Source organism: Leopardus geoffroyi, chromosome D1 (assembly GCF_018350155.1).
Source record: "Leopardus geoffroyi isolate Oge1 chromosome D1, O.geoffroyi_Oge1_pat1.0, whole genome shotgun sequence".
Taxonomy (NCBI): domain Eukaryota; kingdom Metazoa; phylum Chordata; class Mammalia; order Carnivora; family Felidae; genus Leopardus; species Leopardus geoffroyi.
In genome coordinates this window covers 61,349,049-61,365,754 of record NC_059329.1, presented here as the reverse complement: position 1 = coordinate 61,365,754, position 16,706 = coordinate 61,349,049, and the positions used below count along the sequence as shown (strand labels likewise).

The following is a 16,706-nucleotide window of genomic DNA, read 5'->3' as shown; positions in this document are numbered from 1 at the left end:
TGGTGACATCAGGAGTTCAGAGTCAGTATTAACATTCTTACACTTTACTTTCTAACTCCCAGGCAGCCATTAAATACAATTATCCTTACCTAGGTTTCTTTAGAGCCCGATTTTCTGGTATTAAAACTAATCTAGTTTATGCATCTGTACCGCGCACTCTCACCACAGAGTTTCCCTTTCCATTTTTCAAAACTTGACATATCTTCAAATGAGGAAGGAATTTTCTGTCTATGAAAGGCACAAAACGCCTCTGAAAACTAGGCTTTGTGGCAGCCAAGAAAAGATCCAGCATTGTACTTTAGAGGAACCTCTAAAGGAATGGGATTCAGAGCTGTAAAAAGAGGAGGAGAGTGATATTACTCTGCAAGCATGGGTCATGGGTGTTGTGGGATGAGATGCTAGGAAAATGCTGTGAAAGAATAACTTTTTGCCTTCTCCATAATTTTTCCAGGGCAAGCTCTTCCCAAAGTTATGGCAGTTCTTAACAACAATAATGCCAGCAGCTTCATCTTCATACTGATGGACCTCCCAGGACTGGAGACCTCTCATTGCTGGACAGCTATTCCTATCTGCTCTATCTATGTTGTGTCTTTGCTGGGCAACATCACCATAATGTACATTGTCAAGCCTATCCCTAGCCTCCACACACCTAGGTACCTCTTCCTGTCCATGCTTTCAATGGCAGACTTGGGCCTCTCAGCTTCTTCTACACTGCCTTCAATGACAGCTGTCTTTCTCCTGGGCCAGAGAGAGGTGGGAGCTGCAACCTGCTTTACACAACTCTTCTTCATCCATACTTTCTCAGTTATTGAATCATCTGTGCTCTTGGCCATGGCTTTTGACCACCATGTGGCTATTCGAGAGCTTTTATGCTATGCCACCATTCTCACAACCAAGCGCATTGGGACCATTGGGCTGGCCATTGTGATAGGTAATGCTGCTCTCCCATCTGCCCGTTCTTGATCCTTGGAAGACGGCAATTTCAGCCTATGAATGCTCTGTCTCATTCATATTGTGTTCATCCTGATGTTTTAAGGTTAGCCAGTTCTAGCACTCTTGTGAACAGTGGCTTTGGGCTCTTTGTCATGCTCTCCACACTGGCTTTGGATGCTGTACTCATTCTCCTCTCCTACATGCTAATCTTGAGGACAGTATTGAGCATTTCTTCTAACACTGAGGGGCTCAAAGCCTTTAACACCTGCATTTCCCACAGCTGTGCTGTATTACTATTTTATACCCCACTGGTCAGCCTGTCGATGATCCATCACTTTGGGAAAAAGAAGCTACCAGCTCAGGTATATACATGTTTCTCTCCTATCTACACTTTCTTGTTCCTCTAATGCTCAACCCAATTGTCTACAGTGTTAAAACCAAAGAGATTCGGGCATGCATTCTGAAGATGCTTCACCTAAAAAAACTCTGAATCACAGAGATAAAATACTGGTTTTGATAATCAGCCTGCTGACTGAACACATCTCTGAGAGGAAACAGAGTATACAGCTTCCATCTGATGTTGATTAATTATTAAAAAAACTGGCTGAAATATATTATGTATTTAAATATATACCATTTAAAACAGTACCTATTTAATGAGAAAAAACATGTTGCTCATTCTGCAAAAATCAATATCAGCCTGTGAAAGACTCAGATTCTTACAGAGGAAACTGTCAGCCACTTGAAAGAGTATCATTTACATGAAAAAGCAAGCAGATTAGAAGAGTGGAATTCAAAGACATCTAAAATATCCTCCAACTAAAAATCTAGAGGTTTATAAACTTTAGCTCAAGAGGGCTTTACTTTGTAAATTTTCTGAAAATTTGGCAAATATTAAAATCAAAATATGTTTTTTATGAATTACGTAATAACCTTAGATGTGTGTTACACTGGAAAATACACACCAAATGAGCTACAGAACTTTTAAATACATTTAAAGAAACAAATACCTGAATTACCATAATAAAATGTATTACAATGTGACTATTTGGCAGTTCAGGTTTTTTTTAAGCTCCATGATACATGAAAGGTGGACACAGCTTCCAATATTCTTCAGCTCTCTGAATGAAGTGAAAGCTGTTCCTCACTTCCTAATAAATACAAGAGATATTCTGTGCTTTCATAAACTTACCATGGCATGCTATAATTTTTGAATGATAGGTATCATGTAGAACTTAATTTTTTCTCAATGTTTCAGGGACTATTAGAAAAAATAAGCAAAGTAGACCTCCTGGAAGAAGATTCTTAAAAGAACTGACTAGGCTTTCATAAACAAGTCAAAGCTAGAGAAACTGATTTGTTCGCTTTATCATGGTCTTTTTCTTTCTGGATTAAATCTTCAGCTAACCTCTCTGATAGAATTGCCCTGTTAAAAACATAACCAGTACCAAGTCAACTAAGACTTTTACCTAAGTGCTAGTATTTAGGATCAGAACACACTGTAAAGTTATTTATAATGTTGAGATGAAAAGAAAAGAAACATACTACCAGTATTTTATTTCTCTCCTACAGAGTCATTCATTTCAATATTATTTATTCATCTATACTAGGCCACTTCCTATTCAAAATATAAAGAAAACAAAATAGAATATTTCTAGCTCAGTGTGAAAAGTTTAAATCATCAGGGAAAATTGAATTGTAAGCATATAATTCCCCATTGAGTCACAGGTGCTCTGACAACAGACAGCACAGCTTCCGGTGAGGACACAAGAAGGATGGGTCCATTTGAATGATGAATGATTTGAATGATTGAATGATGAAATTTCAGGATACCTCTTTGAACTTACGAATTTTAAGTGGGGACTGGAAAGATGAAATATATAAGGACAACAAACAAAGCCCTTGTGATTTGACTTCATCTCTCAACAGATCCTGCATTCCAGAAACACAATAAAAGTTGAAGTGCCTAATGAACACTTGACAGTTCCTGGCATCTGACTGTTACTTCATTTTGTAACTCTGATCGCGACATCCAATGCTCTTCCTCTTCTGCTACCACTCTACTGCTCCCACCCCACACATGTAGCTCTATTGTCAAGGTACTGAAGACACCTTTTTTTTCTTAATTTGAGAGAGAGTGAATGGTAGAGACGGGCAGCGGAGGTGGGGGGGGGGGCGCAGAGAGAGAGAGAGAGAGAGAGAGAGAGAGAGAGAATATTAAGTAGGTCCCATGCACAGCAGCGAGCCCAACTCAGGGCTCAATCCCATGACCCTGAGATCATGACCTGAGCAGAAATCAAGAGTCTAATGCTCAACCAACTGACCCACCCAGGTGCCCCTGAAGATGCTTTTTGTTAGCATACCACCACATTTTCTGTTATGTTGGGTAACCCTCCTCAAAATCTATTAATATCACATGCATGTCTTTATTGAGGAATAATTGACATATAAGAAATTGCACATACTTACAGTATACAATTTGATAAATTTAATATACATACACACCCATGAAATCATCACCAAACTCAAGATAATGAACATACACACTACTCCCAAGTTTCCTGTTGTTCTTCTTCCCCGGTACATTTTTCCACTCAACCCATCAAAGGCTGAGATGATTTTGTTAGTACAGATTAGTGTACATCTTTCTAAAATTTTACATCAATGTATTCATAAAGTATATGCTTTTTTGCTAGCAGTCTGGCTTTTTTCTCTCCGCATAAGTATATTGAGTTCTATTTGAGTTGTTTTTATATTATTCCATTTTATTGCTGAATAATATTTCACTGTGGATATACCACAATTTGCATATACTTCCCTTCGCATTTGCCACATGTAATACTCTGTATCCCTTAGTATATGTGCAAATTTATACCTGTCATCATTTCCTTTCAGTCTGAAAATGTTTAATATTTACTCTAAAATTTTACTAGATTAGAATTGTAAATTTCAAGGATTTTTTTCCTATATGACTTTAAAAATATGATTTCTTATATGTTAATTTCTTTCTCTGGCAGTGAAAAATCTGGATACCATTATCTATAATTTATTTTTTTCATCATTTCATCCCTCATATACATAAATTTAGTTTCAAAATTATTAAGGCTCTTTTCTCCCAATTCTAGAATCTCTGTTCATCCTGAATCTCTTCTTATTAGCTGTTTTACTTTATTCTGATTATCTTTTTGCTTTTTATTTGCCTTGTTTTAATGTGCCCATAGGCATTGCAAATGCTATGTTATTGAGAATATGGGTCACATTATCCTATATAAAGAGAATCTGATTTGAGCTGGCAGGCAGGATCATGTTAATGTTTTTGCATCTTGACTTTATGCCTTATTAGGGTTGATGCTAATTAGCCCTCACTCTTTGGTTACAGTATTCTCTCCTAATTTCCTGCTATTCACCTTGTTGGTGAGAAAGGGATTTCTACTGTAGGGTTATGGAAATAGATGAAAGCATGGTACTTGATGCTGGAAAGATAGGATTGATAGCAGTTTATTAGACATAGATACTCATAGACTGGGGGAAGGAGGAAACTGCACACCAGGCAAGGGGCACACCTGGGTTATACTTGGGGACAAAGCAAACAAACAAAGGGCCATGAGAGGCAGGCTCGGTAGTAACAGCTAGATTGGGTTACTCCTCTCATTCCCAAAGGAGAATGTGAGTGGTTTGTTTGAATAATTTCATGGGTTTACAGGCAAGTGAAAGCCATTAGTTGGAGTGCAGCATATTTGATTGTTAGGGGAACAAGCTGGGAGGGGACCCTTGTCCACTGGATGTGGGGCATATCTGGGAAGAGCAGGGCAGCTATTGTTAGGCTTTTAGATGCATTCCCAGTTTCAGATGTCAAAGGAGCACATGATATTGAATCAATTTCATGAAATCAGAAACCATACCATATACTCCTATTCCTATGGTATGGCCCTTCTAGGATTTCATGTCAATGTCCAAGGTGTTCAAAGAGCTCTGTCCACTCTCCCTTTTTGGAACTCCAGTTGTCCCGATACTGAATGACCTCCAGAATTTCCATGCAACTTACAGCCCATTCTGTCTCAGAGATGTTCTCTGCCAAGCTTTTTGGACTCTTGACCCATGAATTTGCAGCTTAGTACTTGGTGAAAACCTCAAACGGATACCTAAGTAGATTTCTAGGACTCCTTCCTTCTTCAACTTCTTTATATCCAGTAGGTGCCCCAAATTTTGACCCCTCACACTCTCTAAAATCACTTTGGTCTTCTCCCTCCAGTAGGTAGAGAGCTGCCCTCAATTTGCATTCAACTTCCTTGGCTGAGCTTATAAAGCACCATCTGGCAGAGAACCTGCATGGATATCTAGCTCACTTCCTGTTTCCTTTATCTCAAGGAACCACAGCTCTACACTGTCTGTTTTACAATGCCTGACATATTTTATATATCTTGCCCAGAGTTACAGTCGTTTATTTGTTGGAATATGTTCAACATCCAGTTCTTCTTTATGACCTATAACGTTGAGTTTGAAAGCTTTGGGAGCCTCACGATTTTCTTTCATTCATACTCAAAGGTTTGACAAATGTGCTCACAATGAGCTGCAATTTTTTGTTTTGTACTTGTATCGTGAAACAAAGAATTTTACGAAACATTTTTTGGGGCAAGTATGAATTGTCTGCCTTGGTTTTCAATGCTGTGGCTAAACCTGTTTCTGTTCTGTTTCTTTCTATTTTCTATTTCTATTTTCCTCAAAGATAGAAAGTCCTTCATTGCATTCAACTCTTATTATTTCCGTGGCAACAAGAGAAAGTTTCTTTGTTGTATTTGTATGTACATCAACATCAGCATCACCACATTTATCAAGGGCTTAATGTCCTTTTTTTTTTTTGTTTTTTGTTTTTTGTTTTGTTTTTTTTAGGAATGATAGTGGATGGTTCGCATATACTATCATATTAAATACCCACAATGTTATTATGGAAAAATAATGATAAAATAATAGGTAATTATTTGAGTATTGAGAAACATTGTTGTAAGTTTTCTAAGTGAGTACCTGATTTAATTAATCCTCACAACAACATTGTACATTAGTTTCTTTCACTATTTCAATTTCACAGGTAAGGAAACCGAGAGGTTCAATTCAGGTCTTTCTGATGTTGAAGCCTGCACTCTCGAGCAGCTAATTACTTTTTAATCACAATACAAGTAGAGTCAGAAACTGAGACAGACTTGGACAGGACCAAAGAGTTTCCAATCACGACGGAGTTTCTTTACAGGCAATGCAAAACTTCTTTGGCCGTGACATGGTTAAAGGTATTTGCTCCCCAAAGCCCATGCTGCCCACTGTGTTCATCAAGGGATGATATCCAGGAATGTACCCTGGGGGAGGGTGAGAAATGTCTTCAGCTCTTATGTCCTCCTTGTGGGTGAGCCAGGAACACGGGGCTTGGGAGGAAAGGGGTATAGCCGTTTGCCAAGGTTCCTTATTAGTGCTCATCTAAGAATAGAGTTAATATGTTTTAAGACCCTGAAAAAGTACAGTATTAAAGATTTAGATGGAGAAAAAAATATTCTTTATCTTTGGGTACCATCTGGGAGCTACTGGATAAGTTTCCTCAAATGTGCTGTCACAATAGATAAAACCAAATAAATGGGAAATTAGGAGATCGGCTGAAAATTAGGAGATGAGCTGGTAACGAGCATACATCTTCAATGCCTTAAATATAGCCTGATTTATGTTTTCCTAAGACTTTAGGCAGATGGATTCTATGCCCCTTAAGGGAGACGTGCTGAGATGAGGAAAAGTTTGAGGAGCAGAAAGGAATGGAAATTTCCTCGTTTGTGAAGACAGTTTGAAAAGGCAGTCTGTTTCTATTTGTATGATGATGTGAACAGACAAATCCAGAGTGATCAAGGTTAATTGCAATTACTTCTAAATCTTTGAAGAATCCTATTTGGAAAAGCTCCTTGAATTCTGAGCATGGTAAGTAAAGGTAGGAAAAACTAAAGAACACACACATATTAACAGTGATTATTTTCTAAGCGCTGTACAGAATACTAGGAATTCATCCACCCAGTCTTAGTTTATCATCAGAGAAACCTACGAGATTGGTATGCTGTGAGAATTGGTACAATTCACCCTATTCCATTATTTAGACAATAGGAAAAGTGAAATAAGCATTGTATACGTAAGTGTAGATATATGGTATGAGAGGAGAATCCTTTGTGTACATCTATTCTCTTATTTCTTATTAATGGCATTGCAGAATATTGGCTGTTAACACTTAATATTAATCTGAATCCAAATGTGACTCCAGAAGAAAACACATTGGTGTTAGAAACCACCACTTTATTCCATAGTTCCCCACTTTATTCCATGATGCTGCAGGCTGATACCTGATTGAAAATCTGCTGGCAAGCCAAAAGGAACAGTTTCTGTAAAGGAGGTCACAGCACAGTCTTTTTTTCCCCCAAGTTTATTTACTTATTTTGAGAGACAGCATGTGTGCAGGAGCAGGGGAGGGGTAGAGAGAGAGAGGGAGAGAGAGAATCCCAAGCAGGCTCTGTACTGTCATCACACAGCCCCACACAGGGCTTGATCTCATGAACTGTGAGATCATGACTTGAGGCAAAATCAAGAGTCAGACGCTTAAAGGACAAGCCACCCTAGCACCCCTCTCGTACTGCATTCTTACTTTTGGATAAATAGCTGTCGCTTAAGTCTAAGTTTGCTCAAGTTTGTTTGGTTTTTGTTTTCCAGTGTTTCGTGCTGAAGCCAGGACCAGAAACCAGTTGCCCTGCCTTTTCACCTATATTTTTCTGTTTCTTATCATAAAATCCTTTCATTCCACAAGTATTTCTTAAAAATTAAGAAAAACTATCTCACACACACACACACACACACACACATGAATTCACCAAACTCTTCCTCTTCTGCACAGTCAGCTTAATGCAATATACAAAAATAATATGTTCCACATATATGAGAACCTCAGGGCCTTTTCTAATAAGTCCATTTTCTCAAATGCTAAGTGAAATAATGTCCAGAAGTTATGACTATGCTTGCACTATGTCCATTCATTTTGTTTCTATCTCCACATTTGAAATCTATGGGTTAAGGGAGAGAACTCTCAGTCTGTTAAAAAAAAAAAATCTTAAAGATTGTTTTCTAATTTTAAAGAAACAGTGCAGCATGAACACAGGATGAAGAATTCATACGTGACATTCAAACACTTAATTTGAACACACAATTCTTCCCAGTGTCCTCAAAAATCTCTCTGTCTTATTTCACGCTCGCTCCTCTGTCAGTAACTGACTAGGAATTCATACATCTGTATATAGAGAGCTAAAACAGCCTGTTCAGCTTCCAACAGCAGCAGAATTTAACAGACTGCAGATTTTCTTAGCACTGGGAACAAGGTTTCTTTCTTTGTCTAAGAATGTCCCTTTTCTGTTAATTCAAACCTCTGCTTCTCTCCCGCTTCCTTGCTTTTCCGACAGCACTCATCTGCTTACAAAAAATACTATAACTAACGATGTGCCTCAGTGATTCTCAGGCTTTGGTTTGCATCAGAATCACCTGGAGAGTTTGTTAAAACACCAAATGCAGGACTTCAACTGGAGATATCCTGATGGGCATGTAGGTTGGGGGTGGAACCTAATGATTTGTATTTATTACAAGCTGTCCTGTGCTGCTGGTGCCACCAGCCCAGAGTCCACACTGTCAGAGCCACTAGGTGTATGTGCTGAAGCACAGAAGAAAATACCTCCCCACTCCCAGTCAAGTGAAATGTAGTTTTCTTAAGTAATCGTGTTGGTTCTGGAAGGTTATCTCTATTATCTTAACTTCTCCTATTTCTATCACAATTCCAGCTTTAACAAATACCTATCTCATAGCTACCTTGTTCGCTAACAACTTCAGGTTTCTAGTGATGTACCTTCATACATTCCCTGCCAATCAGAACTCACTCACCGGACAGGTACAGTTTTGCTCCCTCTTTCTGTTTTGCCCTGTCTACAATTCTCCCTTCTTCAGAGAGCTTTCACCTAAACTCACTATTGAAAATCATATGCCCTTCTCTTTCCACACTGTTTTATTTTCTTCACATACTTGAAATATTGATTCATGCTTCCCTTATTATTGGAATCTTATTAATATCTGTGTCTAGAACAGTTCCTTAGATGGTTTAATTATTGAATGAAAATGAGGGCATTTAATCTGGAGGAAATAAAGTAAACTAGAAGAAGAAAACCAGAAAAGCCATCATACAGGAAATTTTTAAGAGGAAAACCAGAAATGGCCACCTAGTAAATTTTTAAGCACAGATTCATGGGAATTTTTTATTTCCTTAGATGTAAGGATAAGGTTTGTGAATGTCTTGATCTGTTTGTTAATAGCTGGCATTTGTCTTTACATTCAAACAACAATATCCAGAGTAAAAGACACTGAGTCAGAGAGAATTTTTTCCAGTCCTAGATTATCCTTTCAATTGATGGGACTTGAGTAAAGTTATATACTTGAATTCTTAAGGATTAAGTTTCTTAATCTGCAAAAACTGATCTAACTTCTAAGGGTTGAGATGCTTTATAATCAAATATCAGAGAACATTCTGTAAATTACTTTAGGTGAAATATGGAAGCAATAAATTACACTTGCACATTTTTACCTGCTGAAGAAAAAGTGACAGAATTCATTATTATGTGGAAATCCCAGAAAGAGGAACAAATACTAGATTATTCTCAAATACATGAGAGAAAAGGCAATAAAATGAAAAATCAGTATCACTGGAAAAAGACCAAACATAACAAATCTCTGAATGTATGATTAAGATTCCTAAAAATTAAGTTGTCCTTGTTGGATATTATTCTTCAGCTTTGTACTCCTGGGATACTCCAGAAATCTCCCTCCTTTGTTTATGATTAGGAGGAAAGGCGAAAGCTTTCAGGCAGTCCTTTGAGTGCTTTCTCAGAAAATGGAACTCACGATGGATGGAATAGGAGGGAGCCCAACTGGCAGTGAATGAAACAGGAGCTTAAAGCACATGGGAGTGAACACAGCAAAGACAGAAAATGTAGTCCCCCATTATTGTATTTTTCCAGATATCACTTTATCAGGGGATCTAAGTTCTGATTCCTCCACACATAAATATCTTTTTCTGATTTCTATATGCTCATCAATATAATGCTGAAAAAATTACAGAAAAGCTTCAATGTAGTTTTAATTTTCTATGAGTTAGAGATCATACTATTTAATGTTCCCCAGACACAGGTCAATTGGAGAATGGCTCATATTTGGAAAAATATCTAGAATTTTTGCCATAGCTTGACATTTTAAACCATGTGGGTGATAAAGTTGTATTTGTGTGCTCACACAGGTGGGCTAACATGTGAAAGGGAATTATTTTGAATTGTTTTAATTATAAAACAAGATGTCAGTCTGCAAGATTGGGATATTCACCACCCTGAAGTACCTATTTAAAGACAGTGTGAAGGAGAACTTGACAGGGGCTTGTACTCTGCTCCCAGATCAGACACACTAACTATATAGGGATCTAGAGTTCACATCCCAGGATGTATATAGTGAAGAGTTGAGACCAATATTGTCTCAGACCCTTTCTAGATCCATGTTTCAAACTCTGATTTTTGTGGTAAATTTTGCTGTGTGGTTCCCGAGCCAGGCTCACCATGATTATAAGATTTCCTTTTATAATTCAAACTCACCTTTGCTTAAGGGCCGTTATCTAGGAATTGGGGGAAAGACCTTAGAAATCACAAGGCCAGGGTTGTCAGGGAAATACTCTGGGGAGTTACTGCAAGGTCTTGGTTCATGGTGGAGGTTCTGACCCAGCAACTCCTCTGATTTCAGGGCCTGTGGTGGCATTTCTGCCTGGAACTCTGCCTGCTGGGTCACCATGTCAGACTCCAACCACACTGGTAGTTCCTTCCTCCTAGCAGGGCTCCCAGGCCTTGAGGCTGTGCACAGCTCTGTGTGCCATGTATGTGGCCTCTCTGGCAGGGAACAGCCTGATCCTGTGGGTGGTGAAGTCAGAGCCCACTCTGCACCAGCCCATGTACTACTTCCTGTCGATGCTGGCAGCGACTGATCTGGGCCTATCTGCCTCCACGCTCCCCTCCATCATGCTCCCCTTGTACATGTTGGGTCTCAGACAGGTGGTGGTGGATATGTGCCTGGCCCAGCTCTTCTTCATCCACACTTTCTCCCTCATGGAGCCCTCTGTGCTGCTGACCATGGCCTTTGACCGTTTTGTGGCCATTAGCAACCCCCTGCGTTATAGCACCATGCTCACCAGCTCCCACATTGCCAGCTTGGGCCTGGCCAGTGTGGTGCACAGCTTCGGACTCCACATCCCGGCCCCCATCATGCTGAAGGAGCTGCCTTACTGCCAGAATCACCTGCTTTCCCCCTCTTACTGCCTACACCCAGATGTCATGAAGCTGGCCTGTGCGGACACCCACATCAACAGTGCCTATGGTCTCTTTGTGGCGCTCATTGTGCTCTACTATGGGCTGATCTCCAAACAATGCTATCCATTGCTTCCAATGTTGAGCGCCTCAAAGTCCTCAACACTTGTGTCGCCCACGTCTGTGCTGTGTTGCTCTTCTACACGCCTATGATTGGCCTGTCCGTGATCCACAGATTTGGGAAGGCGGTTTCCCCTTCCAGCCGTGTGCTGCTCTCCTATCTTCATTTTCTCACGCCTCCGGTGTCAATCCAGCGGTTTACATCATTAAGACCAAGCAGATCCGGCTGAGGATGCTAAGCCTCTTCTGGCTGGGTGGGGCTGGCATCAGAGACCCTCAGGCTCATTAAATCTTTGGTAGAGAGGGAAAGTCATAGTTGTTGTGTAATGAGCCATTTAATATAAAATACCATTGTGAGGAGAAGAATGTAACAAGGAGACAGCATCGTCTTTTTATGAAGTTCTCACGCATGGGAAAAAAATAACCACATTCTCCTTTACTTATTTCTAATAAAACAAAAATTCACTGAGCACCTACTCTGTAAAATACACTATTGTTGACCTTGGAAATACAAATGAAACTTAAGATACAGCCACTGTTTTAGAGGAAAACCTCATGATATTTAAGACTCATGAAGGGGAAAACCAATTTAAATAGAAAACGTTTGAAAGAACAACTTAGGAACTTTACAAATGCATAAAAATGCACATGAGGGCTTTGCCTCAGAGTTCAGGAGAAAGAATTTTTGACAAATAGAGTGATGGGTATATTTGGAATTCAGTTATATTAGAAGCATTCTGGAAAATCCCCACTAAAAATAATCCCCACGAAGAAAGGCATTCATTCTCTCTTGCTAAAGATTGCATCCCTTTTCCTGAAGGTAGCCCTTTCCTATACATTAGGTACTTGGTTGGTATTTGCTGAATAAATAAATGATTGGGGGGGGGGCTACATTTGTGAAACAGGCAAACCAAAAGGACTCCACAAAAAGCACTCCACAAAAAGGTACTCCTAAGCACTCCGGATGCCTGAGAAGACACGTGCACCAAACCACAGCCCTCAATAAAAACCCACACCCGAAGCAAAAAGGAGACTCACTTTCCTTTCCTTTTTGAGTCTCCCAGAAGTTCTGTCTGTATCTGCACTCTCTCTGTCTTCAGTAAACTGCTCTCACTTCCTACCAGCTCACATTTGATTTCTATCCTGTGCAAAGCCAACGACCCTTTTGGCTGGTACTGTGGGACCCACTCTCTGAGTCCTCCGACAAAGCCAGCCTGTATCACTTGCAAGGGTGAAATGTTCACAGGCAATGAATGTAATTGCAGATATGTGAGAATCAAACCTACGAGGACTTCTTAATTTTGCTTTAAGGGAATTTTAGGATTTTGCTGTTTTTCTCATCTCAATAGAAATTTCAAGAATGGTAAGGTTATCTAACTCACAGTTACCAACACATATTTTTTTCAACACATATTTTTAAATACCAAGAGTGAAAAAAATTTCAAGCAAAATTATCTTCTCTGTAGGCTTTTTCTAAAAATCTCATCAGTTTTGGACGTAACTATAAATGAAGGATGCTTTGAAAATAAAACATGTGAATTTCATTGCTATAGCCTGTGTACTGAATGCTGTGGCTACTTCTTTGTGCATACTTTGTAAAACCTTCCCTTTTAGCTTTTGCACTGACAATAGATTAAGAGGGAAACTTAGAGACACAGTGGGGGATGGAAGTAGTAAGTGGATGGATGTTACAACACAAAATACAAAACAACAAAATTATAATTTTGGGCAGAAAGAGCTGCACTGGGGTTGTGAAGAGTGACTGTTTATATACCCTGGAGTTGGAGGAGATGAAGTCAAGAGGATGTTTCTTTTCTTTTTTAATGTTTATTTATATTTGAAAGAGAGACACAGACAGAGAGAGAGACAGTGCGTGAGTGGAGGAGGGGTAGAGAGAGGGATAACAGAATCTGAAGCAGGCTCCAGGCTCTGAGCTGTCAGCACAGAGTCCAAGGCAGGGCTCTAACTCTCAAGCCCAGCCATGAGATCATGACCTGATGTGAAGTGGGACACCTCGTTGACTGAGCCACCAGGTGCCCCAAGAGGATGTTTCTTAAAGGGATTTCCATTAAAGAAGACTCACAGATTACTGGAGGCCTAGCTATTGTCAAGCTAAGGTTGTTTTTCTCTCTAGCAGTAGGGAGATTCCGGAGATTAGGCTATTGATAAGATCGCCTTTTTCTTGTAATTTACTAAAATATTTGTAAACTGATGGAGACTTTATCAGTTTAACCATTTGTTTTTGTCATTTCCTTTGTTCTTGGGCAGCCAGGAGTGCCTGAGGAATATCACACTTATCCCACCTGGGGGTGGGGAGTGGATTGCAGGGTGTCAGCTTGCCTTATGCTTCCTCACCAGAGATGACAGCATATTTTACTGGCACTATAAATAAAGATGGACGAGAAGATGAAGAGTTCAGGGGCACCTGGGTGGCTCAGTCAGTTAAGCGTCGGACTCGATTTTGATTCAGGTCATGATCTCATGGTTTGTGAGTTCTAGCCCCGCATTGCTCTGTATTGAGTGGAGCCTACTTGAGATTCTCTCCCTCCCTCTCTCTCTGCCCCTCCCATGTATTCTGTCTCACCCCCTCCCCACAAAGTAAATAACGCACTCCCCCTCACACACAGAGTGAATAAATTAAAAAAAAAGATGAAGAGTTCTATTCTGCATTGTTTAGTGTGAGTTTTCTGCAGGTAATTAAACAATTATGTACAGAAAATAGCTTAATATATAGCTCTGAACTAGAGCTCAGGAAAGGGTCAGAACTTCAAATACGGATGTGTTAATAATTAGTATGTAGGTGATAGCTAAAACAATCACAAGGACTTTATTGCCCAAGGATTTCGAGGGAAGGAAGAATAAGCAGTGGCCAGAGAATAAACACTGAAGAAATCAAGATTAAGTCAATGAGAAAGTATCTGCTTTTAATGGACTCCAAGAAGGATAAGGGAGTGAAGAGATTGTTCCTTCACAAGGCTCATAACAGTTTAAATAAGGTAAGCTCAGTTCAACTACTTCAAATGCAAAAGTAGTAGCAGTCATGCTAATGTGGGTATATGTTCCTATCAGCACACTACCCTGAATTACAGAATCCTGTCCATAGAATGGTCCCTTGCTGTCTTAAGGGCCTCATTGTTGGTCCAATAGCTAAGTGTCTGCTTAGCCATGCAGAAAAAGTCTCAGAAACTAATTTTCTACAGTCAAATAGCTGGACAATGGGGAGACCATTGGAACAATATTCATGGCTCAAATAGTTGATTATAACTGGAAATCACCCAATAGCAAAGCACACTTCCATGTCACGGACTCTGATCTGGGGTGATTAGTCATTATTGAAACTGAAAATGGGAGGCAGAGAAGTGAGATTCATGTGAGGAACAGAAGGATCTGTTTGATAGATAGATAGATAGATAGATAGATAGATAGATAGATAGATGATAGACAGATATAAGAAAACACAATGTAATAATAGTCATTCTGTAATTGAAGTCAGAGTGTATGGAAATAAAAATTCCCTTCCCAAATCTCTATAACAACAACAGTAGACCTATATGGTGCAGATATTTAGATTTCCCTCAAAGGTATATTGCAAAAAGTTTTCAGGTAATTCCCTCCAGGTAGATTAAGAATTAGCATATATTCTCTTTGTCTCTGAATACATTAAAAAAGTACCAAAAGGAGTCCAAGGCACACTGATAAAAGCTACCTAAACTCACCAAGTGAGGAAATTGCTGAGACTTTTTGAGTTTTCCTTCAGGAAGGTGTGCCATAAGCCACCCTTTATAAGAAAGCAGATAGAGAATGAGAGCAGAAAGGAGCTCTACAGAAGTACCAGACAAGAGGATAATACTTATCTCTCTTCAGTCTGAGACAAACTGGCTATCTTCCCAATAAAAATAATAGTTGCTTTGCAAAACTTTTATACTTCTCCTTTCCTCCACTTTCATATGGGCACAGGACAAGTGTGAAATTTCATATGGTAAGAGCCATGAAGCATTCTTAGGCATAAAATATTAGAAAGCTGAGGATAATAACTAAACTCAGAAAAGCAAGTATGTAAGGTGACTGAAGACATATTTGCTTGTTGGAAATTTTTTTAAAAATTATTTAAAAAGCAATTATTTTAAAACTTAATTAAGCATATTTAGTTGACTAATGACCCAAATTGTGCTTAAATGGACAGAGAAAACATTCAACATAAATATATATTTTTTAATTTTAATTAGATGGAACAGAAGGGTTAGAGAAGACATATTAAGAACATGGCCATTGCTCCATTCCCTGTGCTTGGAATATAAAAAATTAGGAACAAATTGTTGAGGTGATAAATTAAATAATGAGTGGTACGTTTCTGAATTGCCTGTTACATGAATTGCATGACAAAATTCTAACAACTAATCAATTATTGAGCAATTAAATAAATGGCAAAAATATACTAAGTAATTTATAAATATTTCTTATATTTTTCAAATGATGAAAATCTAATACTTTTTATTCTTAGGTGAAAACTGAAGCTTAGAGATATTTAGTAATTGATCACATTGTTAGAAAGTGGCACAACTGGGATTTGTAATGAGGTCAGTTTGAAACTGAATTTGATACTCTTAAAAATTATACTGCCCAATGCTTTCAAACTCTTCAAACGCTGAAGAGGAGGGCACACTTTATTACTCATTCTATGAAACGGCATTACCCTCCTACCAAAGCCAGACAAAGACATTACAAGAAAAGGATAATATAGACCAATATACAGGCATACCTCTTTTTATTGTACTTCTCTTGATTGTACTTTGCAGGTAATGTGTGTTTTACAAACTGAAGGTTTGTAGCAGCTAGAAGCTGAGCTGTGTTTATTGTAGCTATAGAGAAGCTGTTGTCCCCATTCTTCATACCCCTTGTGACGTTAATTTTTCCAATGTATTCCTCCTTAGAGAAAATCTGTATTTTACAGATCTTTTAGCTGTGATCAATTGTTATTTTATTGGACCACTGTTGGGTTGCTGATAAGGGACCTTAGATGGAGAAGGCAAGCATACAACAATCTTCTAACTACGTCTTAGTGCTTCTGAGATTTTACTGGGTCTGTTTCTCAGAGGAGTGACCTCCACAAGGATTTCCACAGTGGTCTTCCTCCCCCTCTACCACCACCAGGCTCCTTTTTTTTCCCTCTCTGGCTGAGGATGCACAATCTTTGAATGGTGGTCCCTGTTGTCCTTAGATGAGACAGGAATTCTGAGGCAGCTGGACCAAAGAGTATTCCTT

General features: G+C 39.0%; 2 pseudogenes; both read left to right on the top strand.

Moving 5' to 3' along the window:
- Nucleotides 1–395: 395 nt before the first annotated feature.
- Nucleotides 396–1,423, top strand: LOC123600431 (annotated as a pseudogene).
- A 9,390-nt stretch (nt 1,424–10,813) lies between these two features.
- LOC123600430 lies at nt 10,814–11,733 on the top strand (annotated as a pseudogene).
- The last annotated feature ends 4,973 nt before the right edge of the window (nt 11,734–16,706 follow it).